This window comes from Suncus etruscus, chromosome 1 (genome assembly GCF_024139225.1).
Source record: "Suncus etruscus isolate mSunEtr1 chromosome 1, mSunEtr1.pri.cur, whole genome shotgun sequence".
NCBI lineage: Eukaryota > Metazoa > Chordata > Mammalia > Eulipotyphla > Soricidae > Suncus > Suncus etruscus.
The window spans coordinates 26626900-26649306 of NC_064848.1; positions in this window are offsets into that span (position 1 = coordinate 26626900).

A 22407-nucleotide genomic window follows, 5' to 3' on the forward strand; every position below is an offset into this window, starting at 1 on the left:
CATCATTTTTATCCTTTAACTATATTTTACTTTATTTGTTATTGGAATCCCATAGACACACATTTTCTATTTGTTTTCATTATTGAATGAGGTCTATGCAAACTATACTGCTAAAGATGAAGATTTTGTTCTTGATAAATAACTTTTCTTTGTTACTGTGATTTCCTCCAGAATCTCATTTTGTGTTCTGTTTATTTGTTTTGAGTGTTATATTCTCCTTTTAGTTCTTTTGACTTGGCTGTCAATATTAAAGGGAAGTACGATTTTCACTAATCAACCTCCTTTTCCAGGGCTGGATTTTCTTAGAAAAGGGTAGGGTGGCTTTATCAAGAAAGTCATACATTATAATAAATATAGAGGGTTAAAAGGTTACTTTAAGGTAGTGGGGTGATAATAAATCTCTGTTATTATATGTAGAGAAATAAAGTTGCCTTCTCTCTTTGGAGTTTTCATGGCAGAAGAGAATAGTTTTCACAAATGAAAGGGCTGATTCATTTCACAGCAGGATAGATTTCATAGAAGCAGCATTACTCCATCATCAAGGTTACATGTCATGTATTCTAAATATCTATCGCTCCAAATTAAATCACCTTATCATTCAGCTGCAAAGTTCAATGATGTTTTCATGTGTGATCTGTAACATAAATATGAACATACTTTTATTCTTTCATAATCTTTGGCATAAATTTGAAAAAACATCTTTTAGCAACTAAAATATATCTACTTGTTCAAGCAATTTTGTCATTTCAGAAGGAACATACTCTACGTCAAAGGCTTGGAAAATCAGTTTTTATATTTAAAATCATAGGTGATCCAAAACATTAATTTAAAACCTTTTTGCATTTTTGTTTTTGGGCCATACCCGGTGAAGCTCAGGGGTTACTCCTGGCTATGTGTTCAAAAATCGCTCCTGGCTTCGGGGGGAGGCAGATGGGACTCTGGGATCAAACCCAGATCCATCCTGGGTTGTTAGCATGCAAGGCAAATGCCCTACCACTGCGCTATCACTCTAACCCCTAATTTAAAACATTTTTATAATTAACATTTTGTGGTGATGGGGGTTAAACTGAGAGTCTTAATGCAAGGAAAATGCTCTAGCACTAAGTTAAATCCTGGCCTCAATATTCCAAACACTTTTAAAGAAAATTTTAGGTATTATTATTTTTCTTTATGTTATTGTAGCAACATTAATAACAATGCTATCAACACTAAAACTATATGTCAGGGACTATAGTGCTACTACAGTGGAAAGGGCACTTGCACTGCAAGCTGCCTACAAGCCAAATTTGATATCTGGCACCCGATATGGTTCTATGAGCACTATTAGGAGAACAAACTAAGAGCAAATTTCTGAGCATATCAGGGTTTTACTAAAAAAAAATTAATTAAAAAATTAAAATATCTTTAAAAATTAAGTATTTACTATTTTTGTTTCTATGAAAAGTATGTTTCATAGCTTGTATTGCACATCAGAGTGTGAAATTGTAATCAATATTATCTGATGGGATTATTTTTATATAAATAGAAAGAATGTTCTGGGATATAAAGATTGTGGATCATGCACAATTTATTTACAAGAATTACACTATCATCCTCTACATCACTATCTGAAGAATTTCATGTTTTACATGCTGCTTTTCTAAATATATTCTACTCAATTTCTCCAGTCAGAATGACTTTTAAACTATCATCCTCTACATCACTATCTGAAGAATTTCATGTTTTACATGCTGCTTTTCTAAATATATTCTACTCAATTTCTCCAGTCAGAATGACTTTTAAATTGCACTCTAAGCCCTATTTTCTTTTATACAGTATTTATAGTAGCTGATTGTGATAGTTGAAAACAGTATCATGTAAATAATTATATAAGACCTTAGGCAAATCACTTAACTCTTTTGAACTTCAATTTCCTCATTTGTAAGATGATAAAGTAAACTACAGAGTCACAGGATAGTTTCAAGAGCAAGATCAGTGCAAGCAAGGTACAGAATATATTTTAGCTCAATTTCTTTTCTATTTTTTTATCTCTTTTCTTACTGGATAAGCTAATTTTGAAGAAATGTATAGATAACTTTGGCAGAATTATTAGCAGATTTTAATATTCTCCCCCTTCCCCAGATTTTAATATTATCAAAACTTATATACTTGTTCAATTTGCAAAATAGTTAAAGCAGCTAGATGAACATAAAAATAAAATAAGTATCATTAAGATATTACATTTATTTTATTATTAACATTATTTTTAATTTCTTAAACATTGTTGACTCATTGATTTCAAGTCTATATTTTTATACTTTACAATAATTATTTTATTATTGATATGTAATGACAGTAATCATCAATGTCCAAATAGAAATTGTCTTGCAAGATACACATATTTTTATACTATTGCTAATGGATCATTTCAAAGATCTTAGCCTGAAGATTATTAGATATAAATTTACTTTTCCTCTAAATATATACATTTATTATACTTAACAAATTTTTATTCTTACACTCAGTCATGATGCTTGGAGTTAACATAGGCCATATACATAAATCCTTCTTAGCTGCTCCCAATGGAAAGAATAATAAAAATGGTAGAGATGTAAAAATAAAACTTATTTATAGTAATTTTATTTATAGTCATTTTATTACTTTTATTTATATTGTGCTATTTCATATTCATTTGAAATTGAAAAATATTAATAGCCAGAATCTGGAAACAGCCAAGATGGCCTTCAACAGATAAATGGCTAAAGAAATTGTGGTACATGTATACAATGAAATATTATGCAGCTGTCACAGAGATGACATCATAAAATTTTCCTATACATGGATGGACAGGGAAACTATTATGCTGAGTTAAATAAATCATAAGGAGAAAGATAGACACAGAATGGTCTCACTCATCTATGGGTTTTAAGAAGAATAAATGATATTATTATAATAAAGCCCAGAGATAATAGAGTTGAGTGCTAGAAGGACCGGCTCACAATTTGAAGCTCATCACAGAGTGGTGAGTGTAGAGAAATAACTATATCAAAAACTATACTGACATTGTTATTTAGTGAGAGGAGTAGAATGCCTGTCTCGAAGACAGGCAGGGGGTGGGAACATTGGTGGTAGGAGTGCTGCAATGTTGCACTGGTGAAGGGGGTTGTACTTTTTATGACAAACTCAACTACAAACGTGTTTGTAATCATGGTGCTTAAATAAAGATATTAAAAAAAGAAAAATGTAAGCACTAACTAAATCTTTTTTTTTTTTTTTTTTGGTTTTTGGTCACACCTGGCAGTGCTCAGGTGTTACTCCTGGCTCTACACTCAGAAATCCTTCCTGGCAGGCTCGGGGGACCATATTTGATGCCAGGATTTAAATCACCATCCTTCTGCATGCAAGGCAAGGGCCCTACCTTCATGCTATCTCTCCCGCCCCCAAAACATTAACTTTTAAAATACTCAAACCCTTATAATAGTCAAAATTAATAAAGCTTATATAATATACAGTATATAATGTAAAATTAAATATACAATGTATAAATACTTATCAAATATTTAAATATTATGATTCCTAAATCCTTAGAATATTCAAATTTAGTCTTTCCACATATGTTTTTTTATCTTGGAAGCTGTAAGAAAGAAATAGGAAAAGAAAATAACTATGCTAACATTTCATTGAGGTTAATATTGCATTTGATCTTTACAACTAGTATTTTTCATCAATCTCCAAGTCTTGTCATGGTATCTTTCATCAATGTCTGCACTTGTTTCTGATCTGTCATGTTGTTTAGGGTCATGAGCCTTTTTTTTTTCCAGACAGCTACAATGTTCCTCAACATTTTCCACTCTCTAAAACTCATAAGCTAAATTTTACCCTCTTTACTCATCCCAGAGTGATTTTAAGCATCTAAATAAAAAATCAGAACATTTTCTATCATATGCTTCAAGCTTTAATGCACACTTTATTGTCTACATAACTGGTTTTCACATAGTTCTTTGAGAGCTTTATGGTTCAATGGATGTAACTCAGTATTTATATAGTTATGGTTGGCATTGTAGAAGGTCACCAGCATCACTAAAGCAGAGAATGATACTGCAGTTCCTGTCATCTTATTTCACTTATAACAAGACAGGTCATACTTTTATTTTACTTATATATACTTTTTACTACATATTATGTTTGCAAAAGTATTTTGATTAATTGACATATCACACTCTGTAAGTTTCATATATGCAGATTGTAATTTGACATATGAGGATATTGAAAGCTCTTCACCATAATAAATCTATACAAACTATTATCCAGCATGACATAAAGCTTAAACATTTTTGTGAGACAACATATAAGATATTTACCACCATAATTTTAATTATTTTCATCATGTTATGCATTTAAAACATTTTTGTGTGTTAGTATGTTTTAATGGGTAGAGGGTCTAGTAGGCAAGTGTATCATTTCATCTGATTTTTAGCCAACCAAGCCAAAGGAATAAATGCTTGAACCCATAAATGCAGTGTTACTAGCACCCTACAGTTCCTCAATGCAGGGACCACCAGAGCTACACCCAGTGGTGTTGAGATTAAGAAGGGGGGCATGCTCTAGGGTTATATCTAAATGTTCAAGGAAACACATAGACCAAGGATCAAACAAAGTTCATGCATGCACACTCATCCCTATAGCATCTTTATGATTTTTATAAGGATTTTAAGACACTGTTCTTCACTAGTATTTGGAGAAAATAAATGGAATAAGAGACTTGACAGTTTTATAGTGTCTGAAAGTAACCAGTCTACATAACTTCCAAGATTGACAACTTGTGAATGAGTTCACAATTCACTAGCTCATCAGAATCATTTTTTAAAAACAATATCTTACTTTTTAATTTATGTTCCATTACATTTATCGAACTACCTACTTAATAAAGGAAAGATCAGATTTTACTGTGCTACTGCCCTCAGAATACTAACTTTGAATTAGTCCAGTTCTAATTTTGTTTTTTCTTGGAATCAGTAATCTGCTTTGCATTGCACTGTTGTTTCATAGAATAGAGACACTGAATCCTAATCTCTTCCATTTTTCATGCTCATTTCCAGGAGGTTGGCTTATTTCCCTTGCTATTCAAAGCGATCTCATCCTTTTCATCCATATGGCAGGTGGCCCTATAAAACTGAGCAGCTGTGAGTTTTTCTAAGAGACCCTTCGGGGATGAGTTAAGAATCACATTTGACCTGTTTATGTTTTTTTTTCCCAAATTATCTTCTCAGATCACATCACAAATGAATTAAACAGCTATACCCACTAACTAGGGAAGTATTATCTAATCTGAGAACTCAGCTGAATGGGAAGCAGAATTTAAAATCAAGGTAGGTTCCATTTGCCTAAGTGTCATGCTCAATATAGTAAACTTTTTCAAAAGGCTTTCATTAATATGCATTTTAAGACTCAATTTAGAAAGAGTCTTTCATTGATCAACTAGACTTTCATTTTAACAGTCTGTTGAAAGCATGTTGTTAGACTATCTGATAAGTTGCTTCTCCATCTCTTCTCTCTTTATTAGCATCATCACCTTCCCATGGGACTTTTAATAAAAAGATAAAGAGTAGATGTTTTAGATTTCATAAATATTACAGAAGTTCCTTGCTCTTTTGATCAAAATGGCTTTGTATGGTGTACAGTGTGTTAAAAGCAGCAAGAAAGTAAGAGTAGAGCGAAAGGTTCTCCTCAACACACACCCAAAAATATTTGGGTGGGGCAAATAAATAAGTGTCATCATATAAAGGACATTAAGATCTTTCTAAAAACTAAGGCTTTCTGTAAAATTATAATGTTGAACATTTATCAGCTTTTAACCTATAAAAATTCCTGATGACTGGAATAACTTTTTTAAAGCTAACAGAGGTTTTATTAACCTTTAAAACATTGACTGCTACCATTATAGAAGTCTCTGGCAAGGAAATATTTCACTATGCTGAAGTAGCTCTATCTTAGCAGACTTGGTCGGTAATCTCCTTCTTATTGTAAGCCCATTTAACAACAAATGCTGTGGGCATATTTGAGATGTGCATTTTGGTACCTGCAGAAAATGTGAGAAAGGAATATGAGATCCAGTAGGTCAATAAATTGCTGAAAATGATATTTCATCTTGGTTTGGTGCATTATAAAGTGGTATTGGTACATTATAAATGTATATAATGTATAATTATACATGACTTTTATTTAATTATTTGGCTAATTTTTAGAATGATTGAAAATTGTGACAGTATAAAGAGTTAGAAAACCTGGATATGCAACTAAGCAACATTGATACTCTTTTATAAATATCTAAAACAAATTATTAACCTTTCAGTTTTTAAGATGATACTTAAAACCAGAACACAGAGAGTGGAGTTGGTGAATGAGTTGAACTACAGAGGGAAATTTCAATTGTTTTCTACTATTAATTACTTTCTGTAGAACCTTAGACTTCCAGAGTTGTTTTCTTTTCCCAAATATAGAAAGTAATAGAAATGCCTGTATAGTTTATTTTTGTTCTTTGTTAAGGACACATTTCATGGATTATAAATATATGTCAGGAATATAACTCTTCATTGCTTTAATCCCAATTCCTGAAAAAAGAAAGTGAATTGACTTTTCTTAGGATCATTCTACTTATATGGGAATATTCCTTTTTGTTTGTTTTTGGGCCTCACCAAGTGCTGTTCAGGGGTTAATCCTAGATCTTCACTCAGAAATCACCCCGGCAGGCTCTGGGGATCATATGGGATGCTGTAGATGGAATTTAGGTTGGCCATGTGTAAGATATACACCCTACACCCTACCTGCTGTGTTATCATTCCAGCCCCAAATGGTAATATTCGTAAATTTTACAGTACAATTTATCTATGACCCTTGTTTGCCATGAGTATATTCAACATTTGGCCTTCATATGAGACTGGAGAGCTAAAGGTAGAAGAGAAGAAAATAAAGTTATAAGTGGTTTTGGTCAGTAAAATGTCAAGAAACAGAACCATCCCTCATATTCTGATTTCCAATTATCTTTGTACATTTTAATCAATTTAGAAAAACTAAAATTACTTATTTAGTTTTTAAAGTATTCTTATTCCAAGACTGCCAAACTGACCAATTAAAATAATAAAAATTGAGAGACTTCTAATCATTTAAATATATTCCCTGTTATTAAGACATAGTCAAAAATCACTGTCCTCATTAAAATTTTATTAAAGCTAGGGCTAGATATTAGTGCTGTACTCAGTTCCTCTGGGGCCAGGAGGTTTGATCTCTTTCCTCTTCTACTTTCGAATAAACCTTTCTATTCCCAAAACAACAACAACAACAACAACAGCAATAAATTTGACATATGTTGCCCAATTACCCTTTCTGAACACAGAGCCAGAAGTTAGCTTTGAGCACTTTGGGTATTGTCCTAAAACAAAAATCCCAAACCAAAAAAAATTATAAATTAAGGATAGCTATTTTAAACTTGCTAATTTTGTCATTGATATAATTCATCTTTCATTTTATTGGTCTTGCAATAAAAATCCCATTCTACCTTATGTTCCACCATGTTTATATTTTCAAGACTTGATAGCATCTCTAAAATGTTCATACTATGGTGTAAGCATCATATCTCATTTCTAACAACTCTTCATTCTTGTCCCAGTTCTTCTTATCCCTGTTCACAAATTTTCTTTAAATATTAAAGCAGATTTATCCTGTCTGTCTGTAGGACTGTTGAATTTAACAATAAATCTGTAGACATAAATATCTGAAAGTATATACCATGCATTGCCTTCATTCACTAGCCATTGTGACTGCTGTTTTAATTAATGTTGTTTTTATTAAGTTGATGGATCCTACTTGAAATAAAATATTTGTTGATGTTCTTTATTCACTCAAGAAGACAATTTATAATTGAGAGATAAATTTTGCCTACTTAGGGAACTTAATATACTTGGATCTTGAGTTCCCCTAGTTAGTATCAGAAGTTTTAGGAGCAAGAAATGGAGCATGAAATGATGCAAATAATAGAGTTAAATAAAAAAGAAAAAAAGCACAGTTAGTATGTAAAGAATAGATATAGATAAACATTGGCCCTATAAATATCAAAATATTCTCAGGAATTACTATTAATTTACAATAAATTAAAACCATCAAGCAGACAAACTGCCAGGACCTTGGCACTTATTCACAGGTTTTTTACACCAAATATTCTCAGAACAATTTCCTTGACTGTTATGGATTTGTTTGCTAAGTCTTGTCTGACATTTCTAATAGATCAATAAACATAAGTGATACTTAAAGAGGCACTGGGTGAATGACCTGGAAATTTGTGAAAACTGTGATGGAGGGCGGTTTCCAAAAATTTACTGGTTTTCCTCTACCTCTTCATGGTATTAGCTCTCATTGTGGATACCAGATATTATGAAATCCAATTATTACTGAATTTATGTTTTGTATCTGTGACAACAATCAGAAGTAAGGGAAGAGAACTGCTGTAGTAGAAAATGGGTTAGTCTAAATCCAGATAGCCTAAGCTTGAATTCAAATTTGTTTACGTGTTAGGTCTGTGTGTTTGGAGAATTTAACTCTTGAAATTTGTTTCCTCTATAAAAAAAAAGATAAATTTATACTTTTCAATAATTACTGGTGTACCAGATAAAATGGATATAAAGCATTTAAATGAATTCTTCATTTACAGAAAATGTCAGTAAGCAGAGTTTTTAAAGTGAAGGAAGGTATAAAGGGCAAGTATGGGTAATGATCAGATTAGCCCAATTTATCATCATTTATACATGGCACATTTCCAAACTTAAAACTTTTTTTTTTAGTAACTCTGGGTTTTAAAATGTTTGTCCTACCTGTTAGTTAACATAATTAATATGAATTGAAATGAGGTATATACGGAATCAATACAATAAAGCAGTATTTATTGTAAAATAAAGAATGCTATATCAGGGGCCGGAGAGATGGCATGGAGGTAAGACGTTTACCTTTCATGCAGAAGGTCATCGGTTCGAATCCCGGCATCCCATATGGTCCCCCGTGCCTGCCAGGAGCAGTTTCTGAGCACAGAGCCAGGAAAAACCCCTGAGCACTGCCGGGTGTGACCCAAAAACCACAAAAAAAAAAAAAGAATGCTATATCAATGATAGTATAAATTACAAGATAATTTGTATTTCAAGTGACTATAAAATCTGTAACAATACTAGTCTTTATATTTTACTCTTAGGATACCTGTTTTCTTTATTTTCATATATTTTATATTCATTTAATTCTTCTGTCCACAAATCTCACAAATCATAGAGGAGCCCAATAGCATAATAGCATGATAAACAATTTCAAATTAAATATAATCAGGTATTCAGTAAGGGTAAGCATGTAACTAGATAAAAATTTGGATTTATTTATTTAATGAATAAATAATTGGTATAAAATGATCATTTAGGTACCTCCTATATACACATTTAACAAACACAAAGTTTACTAATATTTTGAATTATATATACTAGATAGAAAATAAGGTAATTATTGATACACATGGTAATAATAAAATGTATAATACTTTAGAAGTTTTAAGAATATTTTCAGAATATCTTATATTCATAAAATAAAGAAGTAAGAATATAGAAGTAATGATGGTGGGGCAGAACACAGACTGAAATTGTTCTGAGTAATCAACTCATCATAAGGCAACATTTCAGCAAATTCATGAAAGGAAGAATAGAATTATATGTTTAAGTATAAGGAAAAATAGGTACAACTATTAGAACTGTTGACTGACATATTCTCAGTGTTTACAGAAGCCATTGTGATAGGAAGAAAATGAGGTTGGATTTTAGTAGGAAATAATACAAGTTTAGTGTGATGTTGGGGTCTTTGGAACTTTGTAAGATATTTTCTCCATCTATTTACAAATTAATTAGGTAGATAATAAATTAATAAAACAATATTGCAGCAACATCAATGAAATACTCTAGAAGAAACAAATGCCAGAATATATGTTGGATTTATAGTTATAGACAAACTGCCATTTGAGGGTAAGTACTCCCAAATGCTCTATTTACAATCAAACATCGGAACACTAGATATAGTTTATGTTCTAATTTATTCATATCTCAAAAATTTACATTTCGGGGGTTGGAAAGATTGTACAATTAGTATGGTACTTGCCTCATATTTGGCTACTTCTTTGGTTTCAATACTTGACATATACAGTGTTCCAAATTCACCAGGAATTATTCCTTGAACACTATTGTGTGTGACCTTCCCCAAAGAAAAAAATAAAATACATAGTTATAATTATATTTTAATATAAGTACAATTTCAACATTCTACCTTAATAATTTCCTGAAAACAGTATTTCTGCTTTAGAAAACATTAAAACAAACATTACATTAAAATATATTTTATACTCAGTACATAGTGAAAATGAGGAGAATCTTGCATATCACATAATCTATTATGAATATAAAAATCATTCACCTAGAGAATGGTCTTTTTCTTAGGTAAAATATACTTTGTTTAATTTATTCTCACAAATCCTATTTTACAAAATTTTAATTATTTTGTAATATAATCTAAACCTAACTTAATATTTTTTACATAATTATTATTTTAAGCTATACCAAATTAGATTAAATTATCCTCATAAGTAGATGATATGATTAACATGATAAATTGTCTATATAATCTATGCTAAATATATTGGTTACTAATAAAAGAAGACATGAAATCATGCCTTCAATATGGCCAAGAGTTACAGTAAAAATAGATGAATTCCTGGATTTTATCTTATTGCATTAATATATTCAGATATATAACATTTGTTAGTTATTCATTACTGTGTTTTTCAATTAACAGTAAATTTGTAAAATTGCAGTACTATTACCAAAGTAAGCTATACATTTTTAATCATTCATCTAACCCTGGGGTTAGACATTAATGGAAGGGTTTAGACATCAATGAAAAATAAATTAGTATCTCATGCTACTTTTTAGGGTGCCTATACTGGAGGAAAAAGAGGTCTCTAAATATATAAATGTCTCATTATTATTGAAATCAGTTGCAAGCACTGATAATAGATGGACCTTGTCAATTGCTAGGGATATGTTCAAATATATCTACACACTGCATTTTGGTGTTCTAATCACAAAGTCAAAGCTCACCTAGCCAAGCAACTGGGTTGATAGGAAATCTGATACAGAGAAAAAGCAGAGCAAGTTATCTCCAATAGTTCTTATCAATCTTGGTTAGCAGAGTTATGCACATATTTTTTCCTGCCTCAAGGAAGGAATTATGTATCTTTTCATAGAAGATGAATGCAGCAAGAGAATTAACCTGGGACCACCTAATACCTATATGTTTAAGTCAATAACTGTACTAATTTAGGATAAAGTAAATTCTTATTCCTGAATCTGTGAGGCTTTATATTAACCATATGAATACTCTTGAATATTTATGAACCATGCTCACCCAAGGCATGGATCAGACTTGAGGACTGAGAGAAATCTGGCTATAGTTACTCTCACTTTATTATTTAAATTTTATCTAGTGAATCATGACAAGTATAAGATCAAGAAATTCATGCCTAGTAATAAAACCTAACAGCTTATGATTTGATTCTCATGGAAGTTCTTAATGGAGTGAAAAATAAAATAGAAAAGAGAAACTCAATATTGAAATTTTCTGCTTTTATATACTATTTTAGGTTATGATAAAAATGTGAGAACCCTCAGGGTTCTACTTCATTGTTATAAAAGGAACTTGTGATAATTGTGTTTATCCACATTTACTTGTAATGTCATTGAGTTTTTTGACAGTTCATTGAGGTTTAAAAAGTAAAATCCATACAAACTAAATGAAATTAATAAGAGCTATTCAGTTATTGTCATGTAAAAGTTTAGGTTAGCAGCTTATAACTAACATTAGTTAAAAGTGTTATAAATGCTACAATGACATTTTGTCACTGTTTTGTTTCTCATCTCAAACTAGGCCAATTGTTTAATAAAAATTATTAGATTCTCCTATAATAGTAAAATGTTTTCATGTTTAAAATCTTTATCTACAAAATAAAGATTTCAAGTCCTTCCATAATGATACCCCTAAAGAAATATTTAAATCCAAAATATAAAATTTATCACCTTTTAATGTCAATATTATATTAATTTTTTCATTTGAAGAAATTATTCTTAAAGAATAACTTCTTATTTTACATTATAACTGTTTATGTTATAACCAATTATGTTATATCTGGTTTTAGTATTCTGCCAGAAATTGTAGATTCAATAAATTCCTCTGGAATATATTAAAACCAAAGACTATTTGATCCAGTTCAATTTTTTCTAAGGGAAATACTAAATAGAAAATAAGTACTAAGTACTTATAATAAGTACTTATATTATTATTCTACTAATACTAAGTAGAAAATATTAAATAAAATTTTCAAATACAACACTTAGAAAATACATCCACATTTTTGGTAATCATATAGTTCAATAAGAACTTTTCTTATTGAAGATTTTTTTCCCAAAAAAATAATTAAATAAAGAACTTATGTTGCAAAATTGAAGATTATATATGTTGTTTCCATTAAGGGTCAAAATAAAAGTTTGTTGTTATAAAGGAAACACTAAAACTATTAAGAACATTTGAATGGATGAAATAGGCATAGAAAATACTCATATTATACTAGTTATAGTAGCAGGTAGCATACTTACTGCTATCTTGCATGTGACCAATCAACTCCACGACCAGAATAAAAAGTTTTTCCCACAAAATTGAATCAAGATTCTTGTAAAGCAGCACCCTTTACATCTTTTGAATAGTAGGCTTATGTTAAGAATCTCCACTGACCTATTTGAAATTAAATAAGTTAAGATTTCTTGTTATAAAGGAATATTTCTAAATTCATAAAGGGAACTCTATGATGTCAATGAAGACAAAACTCATAAAAGTGTGATATCTCCTAAGATTGTGGGTACCCAGGAGTTTCTCACATTTGAGATAGCCTATATTCATGTTGGATATGTAAAACTGAAACTCAGTCATGAACAATTGTAATTGTGTATCTATCTCACAGTGATTCATATAAAGAAAATATTTAATTAAAACTAAATATATCAGATGAAATAGCCTTTTACACCAAATGAAGATAAAATATATATAAAATATTGGGAACAAGTAGTGTTGGCAGGTATGTGGTGAGAAAGGAATCATTCACTGCTAATGGAAATGCTTCCTGGTCCAACACAGATGGAAAAAGGTTCCCAGTAAACTAAGAATTGGCTGCCATATGACCTAGCATCCCCATTTTTTGGTATCTATTCCTAGGGCTGAAGAACACTGATTCAAAAGTATGTATGCACACTGATATTCATTGCAGCACTCAGTACAATAGTTAAGAGTTGGAATCAACCTAGATGTCCAACAATAGATGAGTGGATAATGAAGATGTGGTATGTTTATACAATAGAATATTATATAGCTATGAACAATGATTCAATTATACAAGTTTTTGCACATAAATTGAATTGAAAGATATTATGTTCAATGAAGTGAGTCAGAAAAAGAAGAATAAATACAGGATGATATCCCTTAGATACGGTATTTAGAATAACTACGAATGATTTAAATAGGAATTGTGAAGAACACCCAGAGCACAGAGAGAAGTAAGTACATTTAAAGGGAGTAGAGAAACACAAATATAAAAAGATGGGGACAAGAGCCAGAAGGTCTCAAACTTTCACAAATAAGACTTAAGAAAGGCCTGTTATGCTGGTAGGATAAGACTCAGGTGTGGTGGAATGAGAAGCACCTCAGAACATTGGTGGAGGGACATTGACACTGCAAGAGTTGGATTGCTTCTGAAACACTGTATGTCTGAAAGCCAAGTATGGAGAACTTTGTAAATTACAAGATTTCAATAAAAAAATACAAAAAATGATAGCCAGTATCAGCTTTCATTAACTTGTAAAAATTATCCCTTAACTGTTTTATAGTCTGGTTCTGGTGACTTCTCAAAATAAACCTATTTCAATTCTTTAGACTTCAAATTTCCCCTAAGACAGAGGTCTCAAACTCGCAGCCCGCAGGCCATTTGTGACCCTCCATACAACACTTTGTGGCCTGCGGCCGGCCTTCAAATATCGAAGTATTCGTGATTATTCGCTTACCAAATAATTGCAATAAAAATCGCATTAGTAAGAGAAAAATCGCATTAAACATTTGCATACCTCGAGCAGTTCCGTTTGGGGTATGCAAATGTTTAATGTGATTTTTTGCGATTTTTTTCTTACTAATGCGACTTTTTATTGCGAATATTCCATAAGCAAAATCCCTATGCGGCCCTACCTCATCCCAACTTTGCCTCCTGCAGCCCCAAGGTAAATTGAGTTTGAGACCCCTGTCCTAAGACCTTAGTTCTCTGACAGGCACATTGATTTTCAGTTTGTTCACCTTTTTTCTCTTAGGTTTGTAAGAATGAGAACAAAAACTCACAAGCTCTTTATATTAGAAATCTAAAACTATAAGTCCAAGTTTTTTTTCTTTAAAGTGGGAAATCCAAATTCTACCTATTGCAAAGATACACTAACTTTTGCTTATTTTAATTATTTAAAAGGAAAAATTATCCCACATTAACAAACTTGTTTTTGTACTATTATAAATGGGATTTCCTAGTAATTTTAGTTTTCTCTTTGTATATCTATCAAAAGTAAAACTGATTATGCCTGTATGAAATGGACAGTGGTTGAGCTTAATACCACAGTAGTTTTTTTATTTTTTGTTTTTGTTGTTTTTGCATTGCATACCTGACATATTCTATAATATATGTTGCTTTGATATTAAGCTGCTTTAATAAATACTTCTGATATAAGAATAACCTCAAGTGTTTAAAAGGAAAGGTGAATAGCATAAATAGAAAAACTATCTGAGAATGGTTAGGATAGGGATGACCATTTAAGTAGGCTATTAAAGGAAGAAACAATTTGATTTTATCACTCCCCAGAGAGCTCCTCAGTATAATTTTATGAAGTCTGGGAGAAGGGCCAAGTTAGTTCTAATTATATTTAGTTTAACATTGTAATTTAAATGTTGAACATTTCTCAGTTTTTTTTCCATTCTTTCCTTCTCTCTCTCTCTCTGTCTCGCTCTCTCTCTTCTGTGACATAAACCAACTTTATTGTTTATTCTTTTTGTTTTGTTTTGGTCAGAGGTCACACCCAACAGTGATTCAGAGTCACTCATGGGGGAAATCTTTGCCCATATGCAACCTAGACCTCCTCCGTGCAAACATGCCCTTCAGATTATAGAGCTCCCTCTCCTCCAAGTCCTTATACTTTTATTGTTCAGTACTTTAGTCTGTCATATCTTCTCTAGAATTCTTAAAAATAAATCATGAAATAGGGGCCAGAGAGATAGCATGGAGGTAAGGCATTCGCCTTGCATGCAGAAGGACAGCGGTTCAAATCCCCGCATTTCATATGGTCCCCTAAGCCTGCCAGGAGCGATTTCTGAGTGTAGAGCCAGGAGTAACTCCTGACCACTGCAGTGTGTGACGAAAGAAAGAAAGAAAGAAAGAAAGAAAGAAAGAAAGAAAGAAAGAAAGAAAGAAAGAAAGAAAGAAAGAAAGAAAGAAAGAAAGAAAGAAAGAAAGAAAGAAAGAAAGAAAGAAAGAAAGAAAGAAAGAAAGAAAGAAAGAAAGAAAGAAAGAAAGAAAGAAAGAAAGAAAGAAAGAAGGAAGGAAGGAAGGAAGGAAGGAAGGAAGGAAGGAAGGAAGGAAGGAAGGAAGGAAGGAAGGAAGGAAGGAAGGAAGGAAGGAAGGAAGGAAGGAAGGAAGGAAGGAAGGAAGGAAGGAAGGAAGGAAGGAAGGAAAGGAAGGAAAGGAAGGAAGGAAAGGAAGGAAGGAAGGAAAGGAAGGAAGGAAAGAAAGGAAGGAAGGAAGGAAGGAAGGAAAGAAAGGAAGGAAGGAAGGAAAGGAAGTAAGGAAGGAAAGAAAGAAAGAAAGAAAGAAAGAAGAAAAGAAAGAGAGAGATAGAGAAAGAGATAGAGAAAGAAAGAAAGAAAAAGAGAGAAAGAAAGAAAGAAAAAGAAAGAAAGATGGAAGGAAGAAGAGAGAAAGAGAAAGAAAGAAAGAAAGAAAGAAAGAAAGAAAGAAAGAAGAAAAAGAAAAAGAAAGAAATCAAGAAATAGAAGTTAATCACTCCTTTCTTTAAAAAGAAAAATTGTTGTTGTTATTATTATTATCATTATTATTATTATTATTATTATTATTATTATTATTTTGGGTCATACCCAGTGACTTTCAGTGTTTACTCCTGGTTATGAGCCCAGAAATCGCTCCTGGCTTGGGTGACCATATGGGACGCTGGGGGAATCGAACTGCAGTTTGTCCTAGGTCAACCACGTGCAAGGAAAACACCCTACCATTGTTCCATCTCTCCTGGGACAGGAGTGATAGCTCAGTGGTAGGGTGTTAGCCTTGAACATGGCTGAGCTAGAACAAACCCTAATTCGATTTCTGCGTCCCATTTTGTCCCCCAAGCCAGGAGCGATTTCTGAGCACATAGCTAGGAATAACCCCTGAGCATCACTGGTGTGGCCCCAAAACAACAACAGCAGCAACTAAACAAAAAATAAACAGATTCTAACAAAGAGAAGCCTCTTATTATTTCCCTTTATTTATTGCTTTTGCATTTTAGGTCACCAATTTATCTTTATGTAAAACCCAATAATATAGTTGAAGAGTGGTTATTTAATGATGCTTTTTAAATTAATTAATTAATTATGGGGCCAGAGTGATGGCGCAGTGGTAGGGCGTTTGGCTTCCATGGGCTGACCCAGGACAGACCGAAGTTAAATCCCCTGGTGTCCCATATGGTCCCCCAAGCCAGGAGGTATTTCTGAGAGCATAGCCAGGAGTAACCCCTGAGCATCACTGGGTGTGGCCCCAAAACAAAAAAAATAAAATTAATTAATTAATTTTGTTTTTGTGGGCATTATGGTGGTGTTAAGGGCTTACTCCTGGCTCATAACTGAGGGATCATTCCTGAAGGTTCATAGGAACATATGGGATACAGGGAATTAACCTGGGTGGGGCATGTGCCCTACCCACTGTGATTTCTCATTAGTGTGAAAAGATATTATTTACCTGTGAAATTTATAAAGAAAATGACAGGAGTTTATGATAAATGATTAAACCCATTGTAATTACTGTGCATATTTATTTTGGTAATAAATTTTAAAAGAACAATACAATTATCCTATATTCTATGATCTGTAGCCCTTAATCAACACCTTGAATTAAATGGCCTTGCTGCACATGGAATTCTTTTTTATGATCGTATTTCACTGGGTATCTGCTTTATGCTTAGTTGACTTATCACTAGACCATAGATTTTGAAAATGAATCTATGGGAATGCATTCTATGACAAGTGATAATTGATTTTGAAGAAGGTTTTGTTTTACTTTAATGTTTTACACTATTCTGACTATAATAGGTTGTGGATGTTTATCTTTTAAACTTCAGTTCAGAGACGTGGTAGAGAATTGGTGTCTGTTCTATTACTAATCATCTGGTACAGAGCAAAGCATACAGACAAAACACCACTTGTCAGGGGCTGTGAGAAGTGAATCGCTATCTGGCTGTGAGAAAATTATTAAGAATAAAGCTATTACAGAGGACAAATGTCATCAGAATGCCATTGGTCCTAGTTTTAAAATATTCTTTTTCTTATTCTCAGGTCTGTGTTTCTAACTGTTCTTTATAGGTAAGAATTACCGTCAATAATCTAGATAGTTCCCTCAGGTTTATGCAAATTATGCTGTGATTTGATAGATGATTTGATGAAAACATCCACAATTTGTGAGAGGTATGAAATATCTCTGTGATTGATGTGAACTAATTAAACTGAAATATCTTAGGCTATTGATTTCCAGGCAGTTATTTAATGTTATAAGAAAATTTCAAAATGTTGCTTAAATGGGGGATAGATTTTAAGCAAATGGAATGCTTGGAATGGAATCTTTTCTCTAGTCACAGCTAATGTGTAATTCCTCTAAGAGGAATTACTAAGAGAAATAAACTTTGTTACTAAGTGAAAATATATACTAAAAGTATATAATGCTTTATTACTAAGAGAAAATATAGCCCCAAGAATTAACTATGACAATAAGCAACACCAAAACAATTCATAGAAATTAAATGTGAAAATCATAATGTAAGAAATTAGAAATATATTTCAGGCATGCATATTTGCTGTGAAATGTTTATTACTCTCATAATAGAATTTTTTATGTGGGGGGTCACACCCAGCAGCACTCAGGGGTTACTCCTTGCTCTGAGCTCAAAAGTCACTCCTGGTTGGCTCAGGGGACCATATGGATGCCAAGATTTGAACTGAGGTAACTCCTGTGTTGGCCCCTTTCAAGGCAAACACCTTACCACTGTGCTATCACTCTGGCCCCATAATAGAATTATTTAAGGATATTAATAGGATTTGTTTCACTTTCTGGTAAGGAATAATAAATAAGTGGTATTACTTTGCAGATCTGGTATATGATATATGTTTGATAAATATGTTATTGTTACTTCATTTCATCCTGATTTTCTACTTCTCACCAAGATAGGTCTCACTGGTTGAAATTCTTCAGAATGAGAATTACCTACCATGTTCTAAATGTCACTTTGTAAACGGCTCACGGCACATACCTTCTGTTTTCCATGAGCAAACTTAAAAATCTACTTCTGTTCTTGTTAATGTCTTATAGCCTGAGCTTCCTCAACATCTTTAGAATAGTCTCTAATGTCTTAGAAACTGCCTCTTTTCTTTGGCTTGTTAATTAAAGCAGTTTCTGGCTTAGTAAAACATATTTTGCCTTGAGTCTTAATTCTTTCTGCCATTCTCTCTCAAATAGATCCAATTCCCAGAGATCCTCGTTAGGCTAGGTTGCTGATGAACCTTAAGATAACTAGATGATTCAATTGTTGTTCCATTACTCACAGCCATGAATTAAAGCTTGCATACGTTTCCCTTATTATTTAAAAATAAATTTATCTATGTAAGAAAGTGTGATGATGCTTTTACCAAAGACTTTTAGAGAGATACCCCAAGGGCACAAAATATAATTTTCTCAATTATATTCTAGTTATCTAAATTTTCTAACCAACTTTTATTCAAAGAGGATTTTCAATTAAGAGTATTTTATAACATAAGAATTAATAACTTTGTGTGTTGTTAGTGAAGTGACCAATAAAGATCATAACAATTCTTGTTCTCATAGAATTATTTTAAAGTCAGAAAATTTTCTGAATGCTTAATAAGGTTTAAGCTTCTATGTTTAATCTTAAAGTACTGTATTTTAGGGCTGGAGAGATAGCACAGTGTTAAGGCCTTTGTCTTGAACGTGGCTGACCAGAACGGACCTGGGTTCCATTCCCAGCATTCTATGTGGTCCCCCAAGCCTGCCAGGAGTGGTTTCTGAGTGCACAGCCAGGAGTTGAGTGCTGCCGCCAAATGTAGCCCAAAAACCAAAATTAAAAAAAAGTACCATATTTTGATTTGATATTTTCATTGACTTTTTTTCATAAGAATGCTACTCTCTACTGTAGTTAAAATTTTTAGCTCAAAAATTAACTTTTATAAAAATTAAGACCTATTTGCTTGTGATAAGATTATGGTATATATCTCAATTATTTCAGTTAATTTTCTTTAAAGTTAAACATTGTTTCAAGAACACAGAATTTGACAGTATTTTTTTAAATGATATGATTCCAGGATTTCTTTAACACTGTGTTTGATATCTATGTTTAACATGGGTTCTATCTTCTTGCATATTAATGACTTTATTCTCTTAAATTTGAAATTGGATCAAAATAAATGAAAAGTATGCTAAAAATAAACAAAAACCAGAAATTAGAAATCTCTTTTGAAGAAGGTCAGGGGGTGTGATAGGAAGATGCCTGGGAACCCACACATCACAAGAAAAACCCAAAAGACAATGGGAAAAACTGTACTTCCAACATAGGCATAAGACCTGTAATACACCACCTCGTTACCTGCTCTCCCCCAAATGTAAGGTAGTCTTTTGCACCACTTTGGTCCTTTAAAAACTTCGCTAACTCATTTTAGTTCTTTTTTTTTTCTTTTTCTCTCTTAAATTTATTTATTTATTTTTTCTTAAATGTTGGTCCTATATATACATTTGCGAGCACATACATTTTTTATTTATTTTATTTTATTTTATTATTATTATTTTTTTTATCATTTTTGGATATGTGACCTGTGTCTGTTATACCCTCTGGCCACCCCCAATCACACCGACAATACAACGTAGCTCCACCTCCCCCTGCAAAGACACACTAAATAATGGGGAAATCTTACATATAAAAAAAAGAGCTCTTATCTACTAGAGATAGGAACTCATAGCTGTTTACAATACAGGGGTATCTCCTACCTTGAAAATATGACATGTGGAATCACTTAGATCTCAGATGATTAGATGCCATTCATCCAGCCTTGAACCCTGGATCCCAGACATAGAATCGGCACAGCTCTTCACAACAGCTGCAGGAAACAAACTCCATCCGGGACAGCCTTAATACTGCGGGGTCAACAACAAGGGCCAGCTCTAACATGATATCCTGACAAAGAGGAAAATGTGAACAACTTGACCTTAGAGCAGATTAGCCTACCTTACCAGCTAACGTCAAGACAAAACCAGAAGACTCGGCACCCTTTGGTAGGTCCAAAAGCCAAGATCGTGACTTACAGATGACTGGCTACTAGAACCATGACCAGACAGTATACATCTTGGGACCAATAAAAAAGCCCTAGTTTAGGGATTGAACTATGACTTGCACAATAAGCATGATCCCCAGTCCCAAAGGTCTGACAGAGACAACTGCAACAGAATGGGCCTTCTGGAAGCACAAAGAAAGACGCTAACCTAGGTGCCATCCTAGGTTCAGTGCAAAGACCAAGGTCACCAACCACAGAAGATGGACTAAAATGACACTGAGGTAACAGAACCTCTAGAACCACAAAGGCTGACTTCACCATAAGTCCTACCTCAGGATCTGTGCAGATACTGAGACCTCTAAACACAGAGCTCTGAGTGTATCACCCTGGACAGAAGTCTTCCACACACCAAAAAACACCACCGGGAGAATAAATGATCCTGAGCAAAGTCTAGAGCTGATCCCATGACAGTATACTCCAAGGACGGAGAAACCCCATATTTCTTAGGCCATGTGAATTCCTTTTCAAATGACCCCAATATTTACTGTGCCAGGGCAGGAGGGGAAAAAACAAAAATGCAAAAAGCACAAAACCTTGGTATTTTATATATATATATATACATACATACATACATACATATATCTTTTACCTTCATTTATTATTGTTATTATTATTATTTTTATTTACCTATCTATTTTGGTCGATTTCTCTGTTTGGGTGTGATTATTGAAATCGCTGTCCCCAATTATACTTATTTTTTTCTATTCTTTTCTTTTCCTTCGTTATGTGCTATGCCATGTTTCTTATTTCAAGACCATGGCGTGCTTTTGGTTTGTTTGTTTGTTTTTGTTTTGTCTTTTGTCTGTTTGTTTTGCTTTGTTTTTCGTCTGTTTTTTGTGGTGCTTATCAATATAGCTGGAGTCCTCACTGGATAATTGACACTTTTTTTGGTACTGGTGGAGTGTTTCACCTTCTTTCTCTCCTTCATCTCCCAAATCGATGATGAGAGCCTCTAGAAGGATTCCACCCATTTTGGGAGTATTAGACTCCTACCCCAGTTTATTTATCTCCTCCTTTTCAGGCAAAACCACGCAACTTGAACTAGCTAGTCCTGCCTACAGTTAGAGGGGGAGATAAGGGAGGCATCAAGACCAAACAGGTGCAAGACTACTAAGTAGTGGGTTGGATACAGAGGGGACCACATATTCTAGCCGCCCTGGGGGTGAGGGAAGAGGAAATGGGAGGTAGGACAAAAACGGAGGGGTAGGGAGGGCAATTTGGGGATGGGAATCCCCCCTGATTTTATGTAAATATGTACCTAAAATGTTATTGTCAACAATATGTAAGACACTATGATCAAAATAAAAATTATATTAAAAAAAAAAAGAAATCTCTTTTGGAGTGGGGCCCGACTGTGAGAAATTATGAGTGCTGCCTGTGTGTTTGTTACCTGTCCTGTTTCCTGAACCTCTTGGGAGTGGGCTCAAAAGGGCCCAGAAAATTTGCTCTCCCAGAGGTTCATTCAAGGACCAGAACACCAAGGAACTGCTTCCAAACGTGAAAACAGGCTATAAGCAAAACTTTGCAGAAAGCAGGTTCCCTGTTTGTTATGTCAGGCTGGGAAAATCTACGAATCTATGCCTGCCCAGTGGGGTCCAACTGTGAGAAACTGTGAGTGCTCCCTGT